Source organism: Cupressus sempervirens, chromosome 6 (assembly GCF_028749045.1).
Source record: "Cupressus sempervirens isolate cs-2001-9-10 chromosome 6, ASM2874904v1, whole genome shotgun sequence".
Taxonomy (NCBI): domain Eukaryota; kingdom Viridiplantae; phylum Streptophyta; class Pinopsida; order Cupressales; family Cupressaceae; genus Cupressus; species Cupressus sempervirens.
Window position 1 is genome coordinate 7,334,426 of NC_143123.1, and position 6,000 is coordinate 7,340,425.

Consider the following 6,000-nt stretch of genomic DNA (forward strand, 5'->3'; position numbering starts at 1 on the left):
CCTTAAGATGCGTTTAGCAACTTTAAAATGAGTTTGTTGAGGTTTAGACATAAATCGAGAAACTAAACCAACACTATAAGCAATATCAAGTCTAGTAAGAGTTAAATAATTTAAACTTCCTACCAATTTCCTATACAAAGTTTCATCAACAAAAGGAGTATTCATATCAGTCATTAATTTAGTACCTAATTCACATGGAATTGAAACATGGTTAGAGTCATTCATCTTAAATTTTTCTAAAAGATCATAAGCATACTTGCTTTGAGAAAGAAAGATACCTTTAGGAGTTTGGAAAATTTGCATACCTAAGAAGTAATGTAAGATACCTAAATCAGTCATCTGAAATTGCTGTTTAAGTTGAAATTTGATATCAGAAATCAAAGCGTCTGAACTAGAAGTGAGTATTAGATCATCTACATAAACAATAACAATGATAATATCATCGTTAGTATGTTTAATATACAAATTAGGATCATTCTTACTTCTAGCAAAACCTTGAGAAATAAAGAAAGAATTAATTTTAGAATACCATTCTCTAGGTGATTGTTTAAGACCATAAATAGATTTGTTCAATTTGCAAACCAGATTTTCACTACCTTTCTTAACAAATCTAGGAGGTTGAGCCATATAGATTTCTTCATGTAAGTCACCATTTAAGAAGGCACTTTTAACATCCATTTGATGAATGGGCCAATTCATTTTAGATGCTAAAGCAAGAACTAATTTGATAGTAGGCATTTTAGCAACAGGAGCAAAAGTTTCATTATAGTCTAATCCTTCAATTTGTGAAAAACGTCTAGCAACTAGTCTAGCCTTGAATTTACTAATTTCATTATTAGTATTCAATTTTGTTTTGTATAACCATTTACATGAAACTATATTCTTTCTATGAGGTAACTTGACTAAGTCCCAAGTTTGATTAGCAATTAAAGAATCATATTCCTCTTGCATGGCTTTCTGCCAATGAGGTTGAGAGTTAGCTTGATCAAAAAACTTAGGATCATTAGAATTCATAATAGTAGTCATAAAAGCATAATTACAATAATTAATCCTTCTATGTTTAATTCCACCAAATCTAGAAATGTAATCATCACCTTCATTGATTAAGTTTTGAGCCCATTTAGGTTTACGTTTAGTTGTAATGGAATTTTCACTAGAGGAAGAATCATTAGTAATAAAAGTATCATTATTATCTACTTGAGTATCATGGGTTGTAGGAATAGAAATAATAGGTGGTACTTGATTTGAAGGGTTAAGAGAAAGAGTAGGGTTAAGAGAAGGAGGTTGGTCCTCCATGAGCACAATTTTAGTGCTACTGAATTCTACATCATGTGTAGTAGAGCAATCATGAACTCCATTTTCTGCAATACAAACATCTCTAGCAACTTGAACTTTGTTAGTAGTGGAATCATAAACACGATAACCCTTAGTGTTTTCATCATCCCCAACAAACATATAAGGAGATGACTTAGCATCTAATTTATGCCTTTTCTGTTTAGGAGTATGAACATAAGCAATAGAACCAAATATCCGTAAATGATGTAAATTAGGTTTCCTACCAGACCAAGCCTCTTCTGGAGTGATAGCCTTGAGAGCTTTGGTAGGAGTCCGATTAAGAATATAAGCTGCACAAAACATGGCTTCAGCCCAAAATTTATAATGCAGATTCTTAGCATGCAACATGCCTCTAGCCATTTCAACAATGGTTCGATGCTTTCTTTCTGCCACACCATTTTTTTGTGGTGTATAAGGAATAGTAAGCTCATGTTTAATTCCACATGATTTCAAATAAGAATGAAAAGCATTATTCACATATTCCTTCCCATTATCAGTTCTAAGAATTTTAAGTTTAAAACCAGATTGCCTTTCAACATATAACTGAAATTCAATAAATATATCAAGAACTTGATCCTTGCTATGCAAAAAATAGATCCAAGTTCGTCTAGAAAAATCATCAACAAAGGTAAGTGCATACCGAGAACCTTGGATGGAGTTATTCTCCATGGGGCCCAAAAGGTCACTATGGACAAGATGCAACTTATGAGTTGCTCGCCATGATTTTCCACTTGGAAAGGGCTCCCTATGCATCTTACCACTCATACAACCTGTACAGGCAATCTTGGAAGGAATAATGTGAGGCAAGCCATCAACCATATTATACTTTTGCATGAAAGTAATATAATCGGAATTTAAATGGCCAAGTCTTTCATGCCATATATTGAAATCAATAGAAGTATGTAAAGAATATCGTGAACTAGCAAATTCATGGAATTTAAACAAATTGTCATTATCCATTTTAGCATGAGCAATCACTTTTAGAGTTTGAGGATCTATGATATAACATGTATCTTTGTAGAATTCAACTTTATAATCCTGACATAGCTGTGAAATAGAAAGCATATTAGTTTTTAAGTCAGGTACATATAATACATTATGCAATTTACCATTAGGAATAGTAACATCACCTAATCCTTCAACTTTACAAGTCTGATTATTAGCTAACTGAATAGGAATGTTAGCAATATCAGGTTGTAAAGAATAAAAAATTTCTTTATGAGAAGTGACATGTTGTGATGCACCACTATCAACAATCCATTCTAAAGGTCTACAAAGATTAAAGCTACAAGTAAAAGCATGACGAAAATTAAAACCGGTAGAGTTGCCTTTTTTATGATTTGAGTTTTGATTATTGTTACTATTATTCATAGGTTTTTTATCATTTTGCTTTTTAAAAAAATTATTGACAATATGACCATCTTTGCCACAATAAGAACAATGAGGTTTGGAATTGGAATGATTCCTTTGATTATTAGTATTACGAATATTATTAGGATGATTGGTATTATTATTATATTTGGCATGAAATTTATTGTTGGAATTATTTGAATTAGTATTATATTGTTTGTGATTATTATTATTATTATTGGAACGAAAATGATTATTTGAATTTCTAGACACAAATGCATGTTCAGTTGATTTAAGGGTACCAAATTGAATTAGCTTAGCTTCTTCCTGTCTTAATAAAGTTTGAAAAATAACATAAGTTAACTGAGAAGTTAAAGTAGGAATAGCAAGCTGTGCATGAATATTAGTTATAAACTGTTGAAACTGTCTAGGAAGACATTTTTAAAGAATAAGATGAATTAAACGAATGTCCTCTAATTGAACACCTAAGGCCATAATTTGGCTTTTAAGAGAATCAAATTTTAAGAGAAATTCATCCATACTTTTAAAATCTGCATACCTGAGATCTTCAAGTTGATCCTGCAACTGTATTTTGCAGTATTCATCTCCACTGTCATACTTGGTTTTCAAGATGGACCATGCATCATGAGCTTTAGAACATTGAGCAATTAACACATATAAATCTGGAATAATGGAAATACCAATTAACCCTAAAGCTTCTTCATTTTTAGCTTTCCAAGTATCTTTCTCGTCTTGGGTAGCCGCTGAACTGGGTTCAAGAGAAGGGTTAGTGGCTATTTCGAAGAGGTGTTTAAAACGAAAAATAAATGAGATATGAGTTTTCCAAGAATGATAATTAGAATAATTAAGTTTTATTTCTGAAACTAAGGTTGACATGATTAGAAGAATAAAAATTCCTTAATTTGAAAATCAATTGAGAAAATTTTTTTTTGTTAATTGAGAAATTTTTTTATTTTATTTATTTATTTATTTATTTATTTTTTATATATATAAAATTAAGAATATATATTTTTTTAATTATGGATTTGAAAGAAATTTTTTTTTTTTTATAAAATTAAAATTTTTATTTGTTTTAAAAAAATGAATAAAAAAAAATGTGATATATAAAAAACATTATAAATTTTTTGTTATAATAAATAAAACAAGATTTAAAAAAAAATGAAAAGGCGGGCAAAGAAGGCGGAATTTTTAAAATGGAGGATAAAAGGGGAGCGGAGTGCAGGCGGCAGCTGTCGCGTGGACAAAGGGCGGAGGAATTCAGTTTTTTTAAAAAATGGATGAAAACAGATTGGGATGAAGCCACTGGCGTGGCTGCGCAGGCGGCGGTTGCCACGTGGCCTGGACGCAGGCCGCGCCGTAGGGTTTACCCGGGGTGTGAAGGGGGTGGCGGAAGCGGTGGTGCTGCGGTAGAAAGAAAAACTCAGACAATGAAACTGCGGATGTTGTGCGCGGTAGAGGATGCAGGTTTATTGCAGGCGGCGGAGCTGCGTGGTGGTGCTGTGCGCATGCGGCGGCGCACGGGTGTCGCGCGGCGGTGCTAATGGCTTGCGGTGGCGTGCGGCGGTGCGCGGGTGGCGCGACCGCCCAAACAAATTTAAATGCGAGATTTAAAAAAAAAAACAATGCAATGTTAATAGATTTATAAGGATTAAATCCTATGAAAACATCTATGTTGTATGTTAGAAATTTTCAAGAGCATACAACAAAAGATATAGAACAATATATTAGAAGTTTTTAAAGAGTAGGAATTTTTTTTTTTTTTTTTAAAGGAGTAAGAAAATTAGAGACTTATTGAAAACTTTACTCATGCAATACTTCTTGTTTTGGCGGCATGCCTTCCAAAACAAGAAAAAAATTGAAATTTAACAAGAAAACCCTTTGGCGGCAAGCCTTCCAAAGAGGGTTAGTAAAAAAATATGAAACCTGCATACACAAGATATGTTAAAAATGAGCTAAAATCACAACACAAACTTCTTCTCTCAATAAAGTCTCCAAATAAGGTGTGCTCCAATGAATGGCAACCTTCAACAAAAAACTTAAAACAAGGATTAGATAGCCAAGCTCTGATACCATGTAAGAAATAATAATGTTGAGCAAGGAACGAGAAAAAATCCAAGTAAGTTAAGTGTGAAACAATTTTACCATCAGATAAGAAACTCCAAGAGCATACACCAAGATGGTTCAACAAAGGAGACAAGGATTTATAAGGGGAAAGCAAAGAAAACCCTTTGTGAGTATTATGAATGAAGGCAAATGCCTAGAGAAGAGAGAGAGAGAGTGTTGGAGCAAAAGTGGCTCAATACAATAACATCAAGTGCTAAGAGTGTAGAAGAAAGAAGGAGGAGCATCTCTTATATAGAGATGAGAGAGGAGTTTCATTTGTAACTCCCATTTCTATGAATGCCACATTCATAATAGGTGTGTGCAAAGTGTCACAATCCTCTTAAGGAGGATAAACTAAATAAAGAAATAAACAAGAGTTGTCCTTACATGTGGAATAAAGGACAAACAATGACATGTACTCCACATGTGTACAAGAGGAAAAACTACATTTAGGGACCCTTGGAATATCCCAATTAATATATCCAAGGAAAGATTAACCTTTCTAACATCTTTGTTGCCTCCGGGTTTAGCTGATACTTATGTCTTGGTACCCTTTGAGATAGTTTTCTTTCCAGTGATTCGTTGAACCTAGATGTTGGTTTTGATTTTTAAGTTTGTTATCTTGTTTGGGACTTGAGTTTATCTCCTCAGTGGGGTGGGAGTGGACCCTTTTGGGTTCCAAAGGTTAGGTGGTAGTGTTTTTTCTTATACCATTGAAATTTGACCATTGGATGCTACTGCTGGATGTATTTGTGCAAATGTGCATTTCTATCTATTCTTGTGTACTATGATGGATGGTTATGCCTTTTGTTTTGTATTTGATTTCATAGATCTTACAAGATGATGTAATCTATTTCATGTTGTATATTATTTTAGCGCTTCATACCCTATGACCTGTATAGTGGATGATGGTGCATTATGATTATTGTCAAGTGAAATTCAAGATGATTGTATATTATTTAAATGGAATCATACTTGTATATTATTATTTGATGTGGATTTATTATATATTGGATTAAGCATTAATTAAAATTAAATGTAATTCAATGTCATGGGACTCTTAAGAGTTGTAACTAGTTGATGTATGAGTGTATGTTAATTGATTCCAATATTCTAAAACTGTTGTTGTATCTTTATTTAAAAAAAAAATGTTAGACAAATTTTGTGAAACTTTAGGTTAACTTCTTTTGA

General features: G+C 32.7%; 1 pseudogene; it reads left to right on the top strand.

Annotated features, from left to right (window-relative positions):
* The window catches only part of LOC149550732 (triacylglycerol lipase OBL1-like), a 94,859-nt pseudogene extending 90,612 nt beyond the window's left edge, over positions 1–4,247 (top strand).
* The last annotated feature ends 1,753 nt before the right edge of the window (positions 4,248–6,000 follow it).